The following is a 20255-nucleotide window of genomic DNA, read 5'->3' as shown; positions in this document are numbered from 1 at the left end:
AATCTAAGGAATCTACATGAGCTAAGAAGCTTTATTGGTATGTCTGCATACTATAGACGCTTCATAGCAAAATTCTCTGAAATAGCAAGACCATTGCATGACTTAAAAAAGAAGAACGTTAAGTACTCATGGACTGCTAAAAAACAAAATGCTTTTGACAAGCTCAAAGAGAAGCTTATCTCTCAACATGTCCTCATGCTTCCGGATCTCTCAAAGCCATTTGAGGTCCAATCTGATGCTTGTGGTGATTTCCTTGGAGCAATCTTACTTCAAGAAGGGCATGACATAGCATATGAGAGGCGAAGGCTCAACGTCAAAGAACGGGTCTTGCGCATATACGAAAAAGAGCTTTTAGTTGTTCTACATGCCCTAGGCACATGGAAAGCATTATCTCTTTGGGGCTCCATTCATCCTACGAATGGATCACAAAGCCTCAAGAATTTCATGACGCAAACCAAGCTCTCCGACAAACAAATGAGATGGGAAAATTTTCTTTCGCAATTTAAATTTCATATTGCTCACATTGCTGGCAAGCACAATCAAGTGGTCGATGCACTTTCACAACGGCCAAGGGTAAATGGGGTGTCTATAGCAGCTCACAATGATGTATCTTTTATGATAGATGAGTATGCTACTGACCAAGATTTTAAGTAGGTAATTACAACCTTTGCATTAGGGAAGGAAAAAGAACCATTCACCTTGAAGGATGGTTATCTTCCAAACGGCAATAGGCTATGTGTTACTCACCTATACAATAAGAAAGTCATGTATGAATCTCATGCTTCTCCTTATGCGGGGCAAAGAGGGATTCGATAATCTACTTTTCGAGGAGTAGAAATGTATTTCTGTTTGTCTACCATGAAAAGTAAACATACAAGAGTATGTTTCAAAATGCGTGGTATACCAAAAATTGAAATTTGATCGAGGGAAGCAACTTGGATTGTTTCAGTCAATAGGCTTAGCAAGAAAACACACTCTATGCTTGTCAAAAAGACTATTAAAGCACATCAAACGGCAACCCTCTTTAGATCTCAAATTTTCAAGTATCATGGCTTGCCAACATCCATAGTGTCGAACAAAGATCCTAAAATGACCAATAATTTCTAGAAGGGTCTCTTTGAGAATCTAAGAACTAGATTAAATTTCTCTTTCAGCCTATCATCCGCAAACGGATAACCAAAGTGAAATAACTAATCTAACGATTCTTGAATCTACTAAAAGCCTATGTCATGGAAGTAGATCAACGTTCTCAATGAGAGAAGTATCTGCCTCTTATAGAGTATGCGTACAATAACATTGTACATACTTCTATGGGGAAAGTACCTTTCGAGGTTAAAGAGGGAAGATCCAAAAGTCCCTTACTACTTAAAGTATATGGGAAGATCTTTGTTGCTGATGAATATAGCCGAGACTTACAAGAATCTTCTCCAAAGATTAAAAAGGTTATATCCATCTCACAGCAAAGGCAAAAATGGTTGCTGCTAATAAGCACAGAAGAGCCTTAGCCTTTAAGAAAAATGATTGGGTCTTGCTAAAGTTTCTCAAGGCTCATCTAAGGCATACTATGGGCAAGAATCCTACGAGCCACCGAGTATTATACTAAACTAGCAAAAAGATACTACGGTCTTTTCTTTAAAAATTCTTAAGCCAATCAATGAGATGGATTATCAACAATTACAGTTGCCCAACCATTGGCTCATTCACAATGTTAACCATGTGAGCCTACTCAAGCCTTACAAAGGAGAGCCACAAAAAGAACCAATAATTGAGGACCCGCCAGAGATCGAAGATCAAGAAGAGGTGTTGCAGCTCGAATCGATTCTTCAACATGAAGACAAGATACAAAGAAACGGTCACATTATCCAATGATATCTTGTTAACTTTAAGAATTATCCTTTTAAAGATGCTAGATGAATGTAAGCAACTTAGCTTAAGGATAATATGAACCTTGTCAATGCTTACAATGCTACACTAGAGTAAGCAAACGAAAATGCATTTTAAATGAACAATGTTTTTGTCTTATAAGACTCATTCTCTTTCTTTTATTGTGCATAAAATTTAAAAAGTATGCATGCTTAGGATCATGTTTGTGGTGACAACGTCTCCCAAACACCAAGTAGAACTTGTCACTCTACTTTGGAAGTATGATATGGACTAAAGAGCAGACATCTTGCGGCAGCTAAGTCTCAAGAGCACCAAATGGATTAGTCATCCATTCTGGAATGATGTCGTAGGGTAAAAAGGGATCCTCTACCTGGAATCCTATCCAAGCATGAGATGTTGAGATGCTTAAAGTGGTTGTGGGAACCTTGCCCAAAGCTTGAGGTGATTTTTATGCTTAAATGACTAAGGTTCTTGAAGTGTCCAATTTAAGATAAACTCTCTAGAGGCATAAAATGTTTCCATGCTTGTAAAGGGGTCCAATGAGAATTCAGATGCATAAAAATAAATAATTAAGTTCTTCTCTCAAAGAGGAAAAAGAGGACACATGTCCAAATGAAATAATTAAATAATACGAGAGAGAGAGAGAGAGAGAGAGAGAGAGGTGGACCAAGCATGAGAGGGGGGTATACTCTCCTACATACACACACACATTCTCTCATTCTGTGGAGTGGAAAGTGCAAGAGCTGCATCTCCTTCTCCAAGATTGTTGAGAAATGGAGAGCCTACACCAACACTCTTGGCTATGGAATGCAAATCCAACTAAGAGACATGCTTCAATGCTTAAGTTTGTCATCTTCTTCATCTTCATTACTATGTTATTATGCTATGCTAAGCAAGAAGAGTGATGATAAGTGAGGATCTATTTATTTCTCTTATGAATGATTCTTCTTTCTCTTCCCTACCCTCATTCCCCGCTAGCTCTCTCCACCTTCGAAGGTGTTTGAGGCCTTGGGACTGAGGCTTGGGATAGTTATTGCTTTTTGCAAAGTTTATGTTATGTTCATGATGCATGAAGCTTTCCATATTCATAGCATCACCAAGGTCACAAGGAACACAAAGATTGTATTGTACCAAGTCTCTCTTGATGGGAGAATCTATAATACAAACGCCTTTTGGAGGTGGAATCGGCTCCAAGTAAATCCGGTCCTAAACTATTGTCATGTTCTCTAATACTCGCTCTCTTGCAAAAGTATTGTTTATGCCAAGTTAATTTACTATGCTTATGTTGCTACCATCAATTAAGTTCACCATCTATGTTCTCAAAGCGACCTCACAAAGATGCTCACTCTAATTCTCTTAATTCCACTATTCTCAAAGTTCATAGGCCATTTCCATTACAGAGTGAGATTTTTCTTCACGGCCAGCTCATTTTGCATGTTGCCCCTCTAAGCATCGGACTCAAGCCACACAAACAATTGATCTTGGAGTTCTTTGTGTTGGGGTATAAAGCCCAATGTGGTCGCCCAGGTAAGTGGGCGGGCCACCAGGTATGTACACATATTATTTTGTAAAAACCTAATAAGAACTCACTATGCTCTACACATTACAGTAGAGTGAGTTCACCATATCGTCGTGCTCTTCTTCTCGCACTCTCTCTCGCGTCGCACTTCCGCTCGTACTCCTTCAACTGGTATCAGAGCTCAGATCGAGGCTCGGGGCAGCACTGCAAGAGGCTAGAGTCACCAGCTCAGATTGGAGTGAAATTCGACAGGCGAAGACACGGCCCCAAATCCTGTGAGTAAGCCCGAAGGGCTTGGTGTTCTCAGAATTTCATTCTGAGGTCATCTCGGCCACCGTTTGGCTTCGACAAAGGTCTGCGCAGGCCATTTTCGACTACGTGGTCTCGGCGGGTGCAGATCCGACTCTGCAAATTTGGGGTTTTCAGCCTACGACTGCAGGTACTGAGGATATCGACACTCCCAAAGTGTTGATTTGTGGCTGTCTACCCATCGAAGGACGGCTCACAGTTCTTGGAGGCGTGTCACATACGACACGGGCGCATCTACACACAGACTGTAGGCGACATCCACTAGTTCATCAGGTAGCTTGTGTTTGCTGCTTGATATTCCAGATTTCATCCTGACATTGCAGGTACTTCCACATGGGATGTATTGTCAGAGATGATGTATGTTTGTTGAGGGTTTGCTGGCTGTGAGTCACGCAGCAAACAATCGCCACAGCGGTTATAGCATATAGTGGGAAATTTGTGGATGTATGACTTTGTGGGAAGTCTATGTACTGTCAGATTTACTGCAGCCTTTATTGAGGGTTGAGTGAGGTTTTATTGAGCTAGGGGATTCTCGAATGTTGAGATCCTTTCGGTGATACAGGTCTTGGAGCGATCCCTCAAGCACCCTTAGATAGGCAGCTAGGATGTATTGACTGTGAGTTAGACAGTTGGGATTGCATCTTTGCTTTACTGCCGTTGAGGCATTGTCACAGTCTATGCTTACAGGACAGTGACAGGACAGTGAGAGACAGTACAGGTGCAGGACAGGTTTACTCGCAGCTTATAGTGTCAGAGAGACAGTGTTTTTTGAGCTGTTTTTTGGTCTGTTTTTTGACTACACCAGAGCCATTTTACAAAGGAGACTCTGCCGAAATTTATGCAGAATCTGAAGCTTTCTTGGTTCATTTGACAGGTTGATATTGGTTCAGAGGTCAGTTTACAGGGGAAACTCTGTCGAATTTTTCCCAGGAAAGTAAACCACTGTGAAGCGTAGCTATGGCTGGATCACAGGACAATGCTCTTTACAATATCAAGAAGCTGGATGGAACCAATTTCCCATTGTGGAAGAAGCAAATTTGGCACATGTTGGTACAAAAGAAGCAGATAAAACCTATAAAGCTCAAGGGGATAAAACCAGAAGATATGGACGAAGATGAATGGAGCGAAATGGATGAATTGGCACTTTCTACCATTATGCTGACTTTGGCAGAAAGCGTTTACTTCAATGTAGCAGACGAGATGTCGGCTTATCAAGCATGGTTAAAGCTGAGTGATCTTTATGAGAAGCAGAGTGCAGCTTCACAAGTATACTGGCTTAAGAAGCTTGTTGACTTGAAGATGAAAGAAGGGACACCTATGTCCAATCATCTGAATGAATTCAACACAATCTACAGTCAGTTGTCAGCTCAAGGTGTCAAGTTTGATGAACCTGTTAGAGCTATGTTCCTGTTGATCACATTGCCGGAAAGTTGGGACACTTTTCGCACAGCTTTGAGTAATTCTGCACCTCCAGATGGTTTGAACATAGCAGGTGTAGAAGGAAGTCTGCTTACTGAAGAAACCAATAGAAAGACAATGGACAAAGGCAAAGGAACGACCTTAGTTGGCAGGGGAAGGACCAAAGAAAAGTACAAAGGTGGAAAGAGGAATCAGTCTCGTAGCAAGTCCCGCAGTGCTAAAGGCAAGAGTGACATAGAATGCTACCATTGTGGCAAGAAGGGTCACATGAAAAGATACTGCAGAGAATGGAAAGCAAAAAAAGGCAAAGAGAAAGCTAAAGACCATGGTGAGAAGAACAAGTCCTCAGTGAAGATTCAAGAAATAAATGTGACAAACACTGTTGCAGAGGATGACAGTCTAGTGTCAGGAGACATCTACTTCTTGAAGAATACAATGGACTCAGCTCTTCTTACAGCATCTGATGGAAATGCACTGAGTGACTGGATTATAGACTCAGGGGCATCACTTCATGTGTCTCCAAACAAGGAGTGGTTTACCTCTTATGTGACCACTAAAGATCATGTTCGGCTAGGCAATGGGCAGACATGTGAGATCTTAGGTGTTGGAGATATTCAATTGAAGTTTCAGAATGGCTCTTCTTTCACGCTGAAGAATGTGAGACATGTTCCCGCAATTACAAAGAGCTTGATCAGCACAGGTTTACTTGATGATGCTGGCTACGTCACCACTTTTGGACAGAACATGTGGAAGATATCCAAGGGTTCTATGACAGTAGCACATGGAGTAAAGTCTGGAGGACTTTACATGATTTATGTATCAAATGTCTCTAAAAATGTAATCAATGTAACCGAGCAGCCGAACGTTTCTTTGTGGCATAGCCGGTTAGGACATATGTCCAAGAAGGGAATGGAAATCTTGTCTCGTTCTGGTTATTTGCCTGGCTTTTCATTTAATGATTTTGAATTCTGTGAACATTGTCTGTATGGTAAGCAAACACAGCAGCCACATAAGCATAGAAGCAGTAGAAGAGATACACAGTTGGCACTTGTTCATAGTGATTTGTGTGGACCTATGCCTAACCTATCTCTAGGGGGAGCTTCTTACTTTATGACATTTATAGATGATTACTCGAGGAAAGTATGGGTTTACTTTCTCAAGCACAAGGATGAAGCGTTTAGTGTTTTCAAAACGTTTGTGACACTTGTGGAGAATCAAGTGGCAAGAAGCTTAAATGCTTACGCACTGACAATGGTGGAGAGTATGTTTCAAAGGCCTTTCAGGACTTTTGTGAGTCAAAAGGTATAAAACGTGAACTTACTGCTCCTTACAATCCTCCTCAAAATGGTGTTGCTGAGAGGATGAATAGGACCATACAAGAGAAGGTCAGAAGTATGTTGTCTAATGCACAACTGCCAAATGGGTTTTGGGCTGAAGCTGTATCAACAGCTGTTCATCTTGTAAATAGATCTCCTAGCAAGGTTTTGCAGAAGGATTCAGTGCCAGAGATGGTATGGTCAGGCAAAATGCCCTCATACAAGCATCTCAGAGTCTTTGGCTGTGAGGCATATACTCACGTTCCAAAGGAATTTAGGAACAAACTTGAGCCAAAGAGTAGAAAGTGCATCTTTCTAGGCTATGGTAATTCTGGTGAGATGGGGTACAGACTTTGGGATCCCGAATCCAGAAAGGTTGTCCGCAGCAATGATGTTCACTTTAATGAATCCAAATATCATTCTAAACCAGAGAGGGTTGAGGAGATTAGAAGAGTTGTCTTCCAAGAAGATGGACCTGCACGTGCAAGACAAAATGTCAGGGCTCAAGAGGAGCAAGGACAGGATAGAGTGGAACCACAGGTTGTGGCTGAGCCTGAGCCACCTATTGTGCGTAGATCTGGACGTGTCACGCGACCTCCTGATAGGTTTGTTCCATCTATGAACTATGTCATGTTGACTGATTGCAATGAGCCTTCATGTTACAAGGAAGCAGTGCAAATGAAGGACTCCGGGAATTGGCAATTGGCCATGCAGTCAGAGATGACAGCTCTGCATAAAAACAAGACATGGAAGCTAGTTAAATTACCACAGGGCAAAAAGGCTCTACCTTGTAAATGGGTTTACAGGTATAAGATCACCGCTCATGATAGTCAGCCAAAGTACAAAGCAAGGCTTGTTGCCAAGGGCTTTAAGCAAGAACAAGGCATTGACTTTGATGAAGTCTTCTCTCCGGTGGTCAAGATGACTACATTGAGATGCTTTCTTGCATTGGTTGCCATATTAGATTTGGTGTTGCACCAAATGGATGTCAAGACAGCGTTCTTGCATGGTGATTTAGATGTGGAAATTTACATGCAGCAGCCAGAAGGGTTTGTTGAGAAAGGCAAGGAAGATTGGGTATGCCAGTTGTTAAAGAGTCTTTATGGCTTAAAACAATCACCGAGGGCATGGTACCATAAATTCCACAAGTTTATGCTTTCTCAAGGCTACAAACGTAGTGAGTTCGATCACTGTCTATATACAAAGAAGGCTAAGGATGGTAGTTGGTTGATCCTTATTTTGTATGTGGATGACATGTTGATTGCTGGCAAGCACTTGGAAGAAATTTCAGCTTTGAAGTCAAAGATGGCAAAATCGTTTGACATGAAAGACATGGGTGAGGCAAGTCATATACTTGGTATGCGCATTGAGAGAGACAGATCAAAGAAGTTGATTTGGTTATCTCAAACAGAGTATATTGACAAGGTTTTGCAACGTTTCAATATGGAGAAGGGAAAGGCATTGAGTGTTCCATTGCCACCATATGTGAAACTTAGCAAACAAGATTGTCCTGTGTCTGAGGAAGAACAGGCTGAAATGGATAAGATTCCATATGCGTCTGCAGTGGGTAGTTTGATGTATGCAATGATTGCTACTCGCCCAGACATTGCATTTGCAGTGGGAGTAGTAAGTCGATACATGTCAAACCCATGCAAGAAACATTGGGAGGCAGTGAAAGGAATATTGCGATACCTGAAAGCTACAAGGAGTATGCGTATATGCTATGGGAGTCAGGAGCTAAGTGTAAAGGGTTTTACAGACTCATATTATGCAGGTGACTTAGACAACCGAAGGTCTACGTCAGGGTATGTCTTTACATTGGCTGGTGGATCAGTATCATGGCGTTCTAGATTACAAGATTGTGTTACTCAGTCTACTACAGAGGCTGAATATGTTGCAGCATCAGAGGCATGCAAAGAATCAATTTGGCTTAATCGACTAGTAACAGATTTGAGAATCAAAGAAGAGATGCCTGTGTTATATCGTGATAGTCAAAGTGCTATACAATTGGCTCGCAATCCAGTTTATCACTCAAAGACAAAGCATGTGGATGTGAAGTATCATTTCATCAGGGAAATGCTCGAGGATAAGCAACTTCAGCTTGTCAAAGTTCACACCACAGAAAATCTTGTTGATATACTTACAAAAGGACTTCCCTCAGAGAGCTTTGCGCATTTTCGCAAGCTGTTAGGTGTAGGGTAGTACATCACTTCTCTACATCTCTTGTATATTAGCTTGTATAGTAGCTTCTCTCACACTTAAAGTACCACATTGGACTTTAAGTGGGAGGTTGTTGGGGTATAAATCCCAATGTGGTCGCCCAGGTAAGTGGGCGGGCCGCCAGGTATGTACACATATTCTTTTGTAAAAACCTAATAAGAACTCACTATGCTCTACACATTACAGTAGAGCGAGTTCACCATATTGTCGTGCTCTTCTTCTCGCACTCTCTCTTGCGTCGCACTTCCGCTCGTACTCCTTCACTTTGCATGGCACCACCTGTGTGGACTCACATATGCGCTATGGTTTTCTTTTTTTGAGGTTGTCTTAGCCTACTAAGATGGCCTTAACATCGTCAAGCCAAATATATTGTTATAATGCTTGATGTGTGTGTGTGTGTGTGTGTGTGTGTGTGAGATAGAGAGAGAGAGAGAGAGAGAGAGAGAGAGAGAGGAGAGAAGAAGAAAAGAAAGAGAAGTTTTGATATCACACCAGTAATCCCAAGAGTTCTCGAGCATCTATCTGAGAAGTCTTGAACTCAAGACAGATTATTCAAGAGGAAACTAGGACAACCAAGTAGATAATCAATTGAAGGATTGCAATGTGCATGATGCAAAGGGACTAACATTCACTGAGCTCGACTCAAGAGAGAGAATCAACACTCTAGCATGCAATGTGGTGTTTTGCATGTGCTGAAGGCACGGAGTAGATACTTTGTAACTTTAACATGACTTATTTAAAATGGACAAGTTATAATCCTAACTCTCATGCAAACAAGAGTTAATACACTCATTATTTATAAAGTGAACGGTTAACCTTTTCAATATGTCACCCGTTTTTATATAGCAACTCTTCCTTTGGGGGTAATCAAAAGGCATATCTTGCAAGAAGGATACAAATCTTGCTTACAATCCCATTTGTTGTCATTGATTGCACACTCTTTAGTGTTCTCAAGGAAAAAGAGATCTTAAACATATTGTAAGGTGTATTTGGGGGGATATTTCCAGGCAAGCAATTTTTGGTGAGTGCTTTTTAGGAATCAGGTGAGCAAATTCCTAAAAATATTCTCTCTTCCTCCTTGTCGACTCTTTCGTCTTTTTCATATCTCTATCTCTCTCTGAGAGAGAGAGGTATTAGGGAGGTTGAGACATAGACAAAGATATGCGAGCTAAACAAATTGTTTCAAAAACAACAGAGACAAGGGTACTTAAAACAAGAACATCCATTAATAATAGAAAGTTACATTTTATTGCACTTGTATTACATAGGCAAGAAGCGTTCATCTTCTGGAAGGCCCGGTTTTAGGAGTAGGTGTGCTGCCTTCGAGTGGCAAAAGAAGATTCATCACGTTCCCTAGTTGATGCATCATTTCCTCCTCATCCTCCTCTGTGATGAGCCTCTTCTTCCAGCAAGAGAAAGCGAATTGTCCCTTCTCGCTCAAGTTGAGTATGGTCCGCATATTGAGTTCCATGCGGCAATGATAGAGGCGATACACATTGACTTTTGCCTTTAGAGCCTCCCTAAACCAGTCGGCTCCATACAACGCCTCTTCGTTGGGAATGGCTTCCATGGTATCCCACGCAGACTTGATTTTATTCTCAAGATTGTCGGACATCGTTAAAAGTAATAGAGGTGTGCTACGGAAGCTACTGGATGCTTTCACAAAAATAAGTCAAGCAACGGTAATTTATAGCCATTGTGAAAATTTTATATTACTTTATTCACAATTTGACAAATAAACAACCATTTCACAAATTTGAAAAAAATTGCAAATCAATGTACCAAAATGTGGCCATCATAAGATAAAATTAGAAACTGGTAGAGTTGTCCATTTAGTGAAGCATACAAACAAAAAGTGAGAAACGACAAATACTATGCATCCATGCCTGGATAGGTCCCTGGCTTCGGCTCGGTGCCCTGAAGATATGAGCATCTGCCAGAATTGGTTGATGGATAAACATGTTCTCATTTTGGCTTAACCCTAGCACACGCAGATAAATAATATACAAATGTTTACATGCAAGATATGGTTTTTGCTTTGACACCCATTCCATGAAGTCTGGACATGTGCACGATGGCTGGTTGCAAGCACAAACTTTATACAGCACCGACATGACCATCTTCACTTTTGGTCTCTACTTTGAAGACCTCATTAACACCATCTGCTGCACATATCTCTTCTACAACCTTGGCTTTCAGCGCTAGTGCTAAACTGATCTTGCCAAGAGCGTCTCAAAAATGGAAGTCCGATATCGTACACGCACACCATCTCGCACTGTGGCTCGTGCATTGCCTTTAGGAGTGGATGTATCTTTTGATTTGAAAGGAGAGTTGGTCATATTTTGTGCAGGAACAACCGGCGTTACATGATATATTCCTTCTCTCCTGAGCTCCACTTAATACCTCCCTTCATGCAATATTTGCACCTCATCCTCAGATAGGTTGGTGCCCACATGCACAGGCCAAGTGTGCGGTGGATGCTGAGGTTGCAGCTCAATGTTCTGGTCTACTATATGGCAATGCAAGACATAATCCGGACAAAACCAAAACCACTGACGCACCACACCATTCGGATGCTTTCGATATCCTTCAAAAGATGGGGCCCATATACCAAGGCTAGAACCCGCAATACTACATCCACACCTTCGTCCTCCTCTTGGCGTGCCGCTACATGTGACTCTACTACCTTTGTGGAGTTCGGCGTATGGCCCACATTGCCTCATTGACCTTCCACTCAACTACATACTGCCCACCCGAACCTATACTTTGTTTTGGGGTTTGTGATATCCCTTCTTCTGCAAAGTTGATCTTACATGGTCTTCCACACTTCTTGCGATCTTTGGTGACCGAGTTGTACTCAGGCCTATGCGATGCATCATCTTCCACATTGATAACCTCGTTTTGCCTTGATGTCTCCTTATCTCCTGTCAATGGAGTTGGTTGTTTATGCATTGGAGTGCCCTCAGTAGCCTCATTCACTGCTCCGCCACCATTGGCGTATCAGACGAGCCTCTGCTGCTGCAACCTCTTTTGTTGGTGCTTGCCTCCACTTCTCACACATTTCTTTGTGTGTGTGTTGAGAAGCTTGCGCCACATACTTCATTGTGTGTTGATTCAAGCTTTGCTTGCAATGGAAAAGACTAGAACGATCTCGACCGCTCATTGTATTGGTCTTGTCGCCACCATTGAAAACAATTAAAACTGCATTCCAATTTGTTTGAGCTTCATCCGCCATGAAGACAAATAAATTAGCTCTGTCACACCCACATGATATCATTACATCATTGAGGCACTCCCAAAACAAACATTGCGTTTTCATGTCTTCCTGTTTCATTTCACAAGTTGCAATAGTCAAAAGGTCCTGCATGCTGCAAACAAATTGTTTTAGAGAGAGTCAAAGGCAACCCACAAAGCTGTTAAGGTGCGCCATGTACCTTGGATCATAGGCATGACAGGCCATAGTCACCCATTCATTAACACGTCTGGTGTGATCAAACTGGATCCACGCACGTCAAAGATCGCCATCCCGATCTTGTCTCATTCGGTTCACCAGGTTCACACCGGATGCTGGACCAATTGTGGACATTTTGAAGACATAACATTTCTCCCCTCCGTACCTTGACCAGGAAACTGACTTCCATGGAGCAAGTCATATGTGCAGTCTCGCTTCAGCTTTAGGAGTGCATCAATGCCGAAAGATTGTTTGTCAACCCTCTTCGTAAACTAGATACTGACCTTTGAAACCTAACAATGTTCAAAGTGTTTAGAGAAAAAATAATTTAGCATAGAGTTTTGCATTGAAATAAGAATCTAGGAAATGCTCATACCAATTATCTTGCACCAATGGCCCCAACTCCTCAACGATTGCAAATAGCTGTTGCTCGCCTAAAATTCCTTCGTTGTTGTTGTTGCAAAGAAGTGTTGTACTTATAATTTCTTTTGCCAAACACATCTGGACCTTCCTGGCTCCTGTGTGTGGGTCAACAGTCAAAATCCTTTGCACCATCACCTTGGTGTTGTCCGTTAGTGTTTTGGATGTGCCTTTGCGCACATTGTGTCTATGTGTGCCACAATGAATCATGACTCTAGTGGCAGTCTCATTGGATGGCATGACATAGTATACTACACAATCACATGTTGCAATACAGAAAGCAATTGCCTTACAAAAGTGGCATGTAAGGCTCTTATCTCCAATCTTAAAATATTGTCCGTGTGCAGTTGCCTTTTGTATATATCCGTTGAAATGACTTGTATTGGGAATATGATAATTAACCAAGCGGGCACATTGTTCATTCATGCACTCGAGAGATCCTATGCAATGACTAAGACGCACTACACCTGGAAAAACTATATTGGACGTTTGTGGCTTCGACCACAAATGAGGATCATACTTATGCTCCATTGTATCCATATGGTGCAACTTTCCCATGGTAGGTGGAAATTCTAAAGCAAGATCACCATTGTAACTTGTTCCACTTGTTGTATTTGCATTAAAAGCTTTGTCAATGTGCCCTTCTTTTCGGCCTGTAGGAGTTTTTGTCTTGTACTCCTTTTGAAGCTATTTGGGAGCAAAACTCAAGGCGGGGTGGTGCATAGATCTATGAACTCCTTTTGACGAATTGCACCTGGAACGGACTATCCACAATGGCAATGGGAGTCGTGCTAGGTGAGCCTGCATATTGTGTTTGATGGGATACGTTGACTCTATATTTACGTGAAAGTTGTTCATCCAGTATATAGATGAATTCACCCAAATTGTTGAGCGTCCTTTCAAGAGGCAAATTCATTTCACTATCACCAACTTTGATGACTGCATCTAAAGTTGTAAATTGCATTGGAGAAATTAATTCTGAAAGAAATGATTCATATATTTTTTAATTTACCATTGTAAAAAGGATAAGAAAGCTCTTTACCCAGGAAAAATAAAGAGCAAGCCATAATAATAAGCTAAACAAATAATTAAGCACAAGATCACATTATATAAACTAACAAATTGTTTATATACTCATGCTTAATAATATAACCATTATAAATTTAAATTTAATAATATTTTATTATTTTAATAAATTTATGTAAAAAATATACAAAATATTTATTTAAAAAATTATTTGTGTGTGACTGCGTGAGCACGTGAATACTAGTCTAATGCAATGGATAAAAGGAAAAATTTCATCCGAATAATTCTTTGAAAACTTTCTTCTGAACGTTTGTGTGTAGGGGGGACGTGTGAGCGATCGGGTGTGTTGACGACCGGGGGGGGGGGGGGGGGGGGGGGGGGGGGGGGGGGGGGGGACATGTGTGGGCGGGCTACCGGGGAACGGGGATGTGCGGCCAACCCCCCCCCCCACCATGCGGGCGACGAGGAAGGGGAGGGGACGTGTGTGTGGGGGTTGGCGTTGATAGCCGTTTTTTCGGCTCTTTGTAATTGCCACAGTGAGTTACCTCACCCTACCAAAATCACCCAAACACTGTGGCTATCCCTACCATTTCACTGTACATAGACGTGCGTGAGTCACGGGACTTTTCCCATATCTTCTTAAAAACCCTCAGCTAGCTAGTCACTGGGCTAGGTGAGCCAAAAAAAATAAAAAAAATAAAAAAATAAAAGTATATTATGGCCTCTTTGTGTGTAAATATTTCATTGTATATATGGCCTAAATATAGGGATTTTTTATAATTATTTTGGTATTATATTTAAATATTTCTACTTAGGTGTGTGTTTTATTAAACCTATGTACACCTTCTTTCATCCTCTTACACCATAATTATATATATATATTTTTTTGCCAATATGTACATACTCTAACCTCATATTTTTTCTTTATACAAATCACTCCTACATTTTCACCCTCACCCTCGTGAAAACAAAAAATTGATTTCTACTCATTGGTTACTTTTATTATATTATTTACTTGCATACCTTTTCCTCTTTCACCCAAAATAATTCAAGGAGGGACCATATCATATGATTCCAATATCTTTCCATATCCATAACTCCTCCATATTTTTATTATTATTTTTACTCATTATTCTAACACCATGTGCTCATTGAGCTAAAGTCCATGAATAGTCCATACACTAGTCCCACCATGTATATATTTCTTTATTCACCAATAATCCTCCTCCATGCATGTGTCAAGGGCAACTTGGATGATTTGTATTATGATATGACAAAGGAGGGGCTCACTCTTGGATGCATTGTACAAATTCAACAAAGGAGGGGTCCACTAAAAGACTTTTGCAAGCATAAAAACAGGCTTTTTGGTGAGAATTTTGGCACCTATCTCCACTCCGAATTTGGAGCAGTGGTCAAAAGAGAAAATGTAGCCCACGCTCTGAATAATCACCTCAAATTTTTTCATGATTTTTGGAGCTACCAGCGGTGGGCTATGATTTTTTGAGTGGACCCCAGTCTGCCCACTTTTTTCACAAGTAGCCCATAGTCTTCTCTCACCTCTTTCCACACCTCTACACACACACACACACACACACACACACACATTTCTCTCAATCCCTCACTCAAACCTGCACCTTCAATGGTTTCTCTCACCTTCTTCACCATTAACCTCCCCACTTACTCCCATAGCTCTCATATGAGCTCTCCATGTACATACACCATCTCTATGCCTCTCTCTATTATCTCCAAAGTACAATTCCATCTTACTCCTTATATATATACATAAATTCAGCATGTGTACCATGCTTAACCTCTGCAAATCAAAAGATCTCATCAACGGAATTACCATTTTCATCACGATGATCAACCTTGGCAGCGGTGGCGTAAAGAAGAGAAGACGAAGAAGAAGATCGATGGTCATTTTAAGAACCTACACAAGTAAGTCCAAAACTTCTTCAAGCTTCACCATCACAAGGATTTGTTCACTTCATTCAACCATCTTACTCCAACCATCCCACCCATTCTACCCATTGTAAATATATCATTAACTTTCTAGTGATTACTAACACTAACCACTAACATACTAACACAAAATAGCCATTGACCTAACCATAAAAGACACCTCACCTCAAGACATGTGTATAGTAACTCTCTCTCTCTCTCTCTCTCTCTCTCTCTCTCTCTCCTTACTTACTTTCACCTTATCTACCATCAATAATGCTCTCTTTTGAGCCCACACCCATGACTCAAGCAGACAAAGAAGGCCCACAATGTTTTGATATTCAAAAAATCATAATCTTGATTTGTTAGCTTGTAAATTAGGATTTCCAATAATCCTAATGAGGGGTCTCCAACCTATAAATAGGCCCCTCTCCTTCTTGCAAAACAACCTCCAATATCTCACATAGCACCCCAACACTCTATGCGTGAGGAGAGACTTAGGTGTAGCAACCACTTGTGAGCTTCACTCTTGGAGTGAGAGAAGCCTTCAAGCTACACATTGCAAGTGAGAGAGCACGAGTTCCTCAAATCTCAAAACCACTATTGTATATGCTCCTTCATCATCAATAAATTGAGGTTTGGTGCATCAAAGGCGGGATTCGACGTTCAAATCTTCGTCCTTCCATTTGTGCAATACGGTTTGGTGAATTCAAGGTGACTTGTGTATTTTGAATTTCTATCGGTTGATCTTGATTTTAGAAAGTGTTTTAGTGTGTTTTTCATTGCCAATTTTGTGTCCATTGTAAGAGGGTATTGTGGTGAGAGGTCTCCCACACCCTAAGACAGTGTGTGTGTGTTTTGGCAATGTTTTAGCAATCACTAAGCATTGAGTGAGTTTTGTACAAGTTCTACGATAGCATCATAGCGAACCATCTCCATTTGCAAGTCACAAATAAGGTATTACGCAAGATCCTTTCCTCTCTCTCTTCCCTTTTCTCTAGCTCTCTCTGGTCCATTTCGTGTGTGTCTTGGTGTGAGGTTGCTTGTGTGTGTTGTGTGGTGCATCTTCTTGGTTGTGCCAAAATCTCTCTTGCGTCCTAGTTCGCATACCATAACTAGGTGGTGCCCCTATTTTGTTTGGGTTTGGCTGTGGGTTTGTTGTTGTGTTGTGCTTGTGGTTGCCCCAGCCCCAATTGAGCAGCACGGGAGCCTTGAGGGGTGTTTAGAGGTCGCCTCTCTTGTTGCCCGCCCCGGACCGCCTCAGCGTGTGTGCGGGCGCTACTGGGGACGACACCGCTATCGGGGGGCGGGGGCCTGTATGCAGGGCCCGGTAAGGGGGAGGGGGGGGGCCTGTGTGCAGGCGGCCAGTAAGGGGGGGGGGGGGGGGTCCTGTGTGTGCGGGTGGCCATGCGCCCCTGGCCAGCACGTCAGCGTTGGCCATGGGTGGCCACACGTCCCCACGCAGAGGCGTGTGTCCGTCCCTGGCCAACGCGTGGCCAGCGGCAGTCCACACACACACGTGCTTGTATGCACGTGTGTGTGTACACACACACATGTGCGGTTGACGTGTGTGTGTGTGTACACACACACGCGTACGCATTGACATGAGTGTATGCATGTTGTGTGTGGCACGCACACGTGCACACACGCACACGCACACGCACACGCACACGCACACGCACATGTACACATGCACACACGTATGCATGCACGCACATACATGCGTGCATGCACACACACACGCACGCACACACACACATCCATCACACACACACGCACACACACACACACCCTCACCCACCTCTTTCACAGACACACACATTTCAATTAAAATTAAATAAAAAATAAATTTAATTAATAAAATTTAAAACCTTTATAAAGAGCATTGACAAACTCTTTTCATTTCTCTCAACTTTTTTCATTTCTCTATCTTTCCTCATCTCTACTTTCTTATAGTACACAGATTTCTGTCAGTCATGTTCTCTTTTGCTCACTTTTCTTTCTCAAACTCTTAGCTATAATTTCTCATAAGTCATACTTATATCTATCTTCTCTAATTCTTTAGCCCAAGTATGAGAACAAGAAATCAATCAAAAAATAATGGTGCCGTGGATGAGGTTTATGTTACTACGTCACAAGAAGTCCCTCCGCGATGCACTCAAGAGAGCGAACAATCTCAAGCCTTAAGTTCTCTAGATCGGATTGTGTCCATCATAACTAGTGTGGATGGAACAACACAATCAAGTGGAGGATTGAGTCATCGTGTGGAAACTGCTACCACAACTAAAGATGTAAGAGATAAAGCATTTGGAAATATGGGCAACAAGCATATTTCTTTGGGCTGGGTGGATTCTCTTAGAGCTCCATACAATGGCAAACTTCCACGCTTGCTCGCCATCCGCATGCATGATGACCATGTGGTGGATTTGCAACTCTCCATTGCAAACAAAAGCTACCAACCAACCATGGCAAGATTTATTGTTAGTGAACGGATTCCTGGGGAGGATCATAAGCAATTTTCTCGTCATGGTCACACTTCGAGAGATCTTACAATGTCATATGATTTGGATGAGGAGCTTCGTCAAATCCCCGAGCTTAGTCACATGGTCGAGAGGCACTTTGTGGTTTGGGATGGAAATCACAGATTGGAGGCATGGATGTGGTGGATGAATGAGAACGACATCCCAATTGAGAAGGCACCAAAGGTGGAGTGCGTTCTTGTTGAATTTCAACCCCATGAAACAACGGAGTTTCTATTGGTTTTGGGAATGATCAATAGGTAGGTCCAACCATTTGTTTGCGAATGTAAATGCATCTTATTTTTTTGACAATGTAAATTACATTCGAGTGTTAAACATGGCCACAAGGGTTTCAGTGCCTCACACAATTGCGCATGATATATTCATGATGAGAAAGCTAGGTTTGGCGGACCCTACTTCACTCTTGCAGAAATTTCTGAAAAGAGCGCGTCTAGCATCAGAAAGGGCTTTGAATTTTAGGGGTCCAAACAAATCAACGTGGCTAAAATTGCCAATGGCTGTCTTTGCGCAACTCATTTGGAAGGTATGCTTGAAACCAATGCTAAATGAGAATATGTTTTGATTGCGAAATCTTATTATGTGTATTTTGATTGTGTCCTTGGCAAATGATAGGAAGAGTTCGATGCTATGTATAGTAGTAAAACGGAAGGGTTGCCATCAAAAGGGAGTTTTGACTACGAGTTGGCACTTGACGCATACGAGGAAAGCATCAATCTAGCGCTATCTCAAACAAAGCAATATTTCACGCGCAAAGGGCTTGAGATAGCAACCATTGTAAATTCAGAGAATGGTAACGATTTTTTCCAAAAATGTATATCATTTACAGGTTGGGACGAGAAGACCACCAAAATGACACCCTCGAGAGTGGCAGAGGTTGCATGTGCACACATTAGCCCAAAAGAGTAAGTAAATGTCAATTAAATCATTCGATATCGTTCTCTTTTGATTATGTCGCAATGAAAAATAAGTCTCGCTTTTCCTTTTCTAGGAAGTGCCGCTTGATTGATTTGCTCCAAGGTGGTGATGCATCGTTGAAGGAGAATGGCATAGGGTTGACGGAGAAGGCTTGGATCCAGTGGCTTCGATACCACGTGTATTGGTGGCAATTGGAAAGGTTAGATTTAGTGATTATATGCACAAGCTAGCAATTTGTCGATAATCTAACTTGTGACCTATTATTTGCTGCAAGAGAGTGCTTGAGATGGCCGAGAAAATGGAGGGCGAGAATCATCATGTTGCTATCCAACACGAGAAGGCTGAAGAGAGGCATGGTTGCACACTTTCCCACACATTACAAACATACAGACGAAACTAGTTTGATAAAACCTTCAAGAAATGGAGTGCATGGATCAAGTCCACACAAGATCCCGAAGAGCAACCCCACTTTGCTTGCATGGCACGACGCTTGTTGTACAGGTTTGACATCTTTGATTGACAAATTAAGAATGTAGTAGGATACACTAATCTTGTTCTCAGTGGCTCAAAACATTGTGGTCTGTCTTGTAGATGGTGGAGAGATGCTCTTGTCTTCCCCATTCCTAAGCCCCCCAGTGATGCATGGTGCATGTCGGAGAGAGAGGAGACTGGCTTATATCTTGACGCATGGATAGACGACTTGCGGCCAAAGGGAGTGTGGCTCAAGTGTCCTTGGTGGCTGGATTACCCGGACAAGAAGTACCCACCCGAAGAGGAAGCGCTATACATAGGTATCATACTATGTAATTTTTACCTTTGTCATGCAGCAATACAACATGGGCACAATAACTGTTCTTTTTTTAATTAATAGCGGAGCATACTGCTTCACGGAAGAAAGCCGTTGTGATAGAGGATGCACTATCTCCAAACACAACAAAGAAACCGAACAAAAAGAAACAGGCCTCAAAGAAAGACCCAAAGATTGGCTCCACATCGGCCCCGTAAGCACCATTGGCTGACCGGCAACGTGGGAAGAGAAAGAAGAGAGTTGTTGCTTCCAGTGATAGTGAGAGCGAGCATGTGGTTGAGGAGTATTCTGTAGAAGTCGGCGATAGTGCTCATAGCCTTGGTGCTATGAGCCACTATGTACCGACACTTTCCTTCACTCCAAGACCAGTAGGGGGCATCCAGGAGTCCCCTCCATGTTCACCATCACATGGTAGGGCTGCAGAGGACCTCTCAGACATGGCCACAGTGGTGGGAGAAAACCCTCCAGGTACATGAAAATGGTTAAT

The sequence above is a fragment of the Adiantum capillus-veneris genome, chromosome 14, assembly GCF_014529385.1.
Source record: "Adiantum capillus-veneris isolate H3 chromosome 14, ASM1452938v2, whole genome shotgun sequence".
NCBI classification, from domain to species: domain Eukaryota; kingdom Viridiplantae; phylum Streptophyta; class Polypodiopsida; order Polypodiales; family Pteridaceae; genus Adiantum; species Adiantum capillus-veneris.
Note: the sequence above shows the minus strand (reverse complement) of the source record.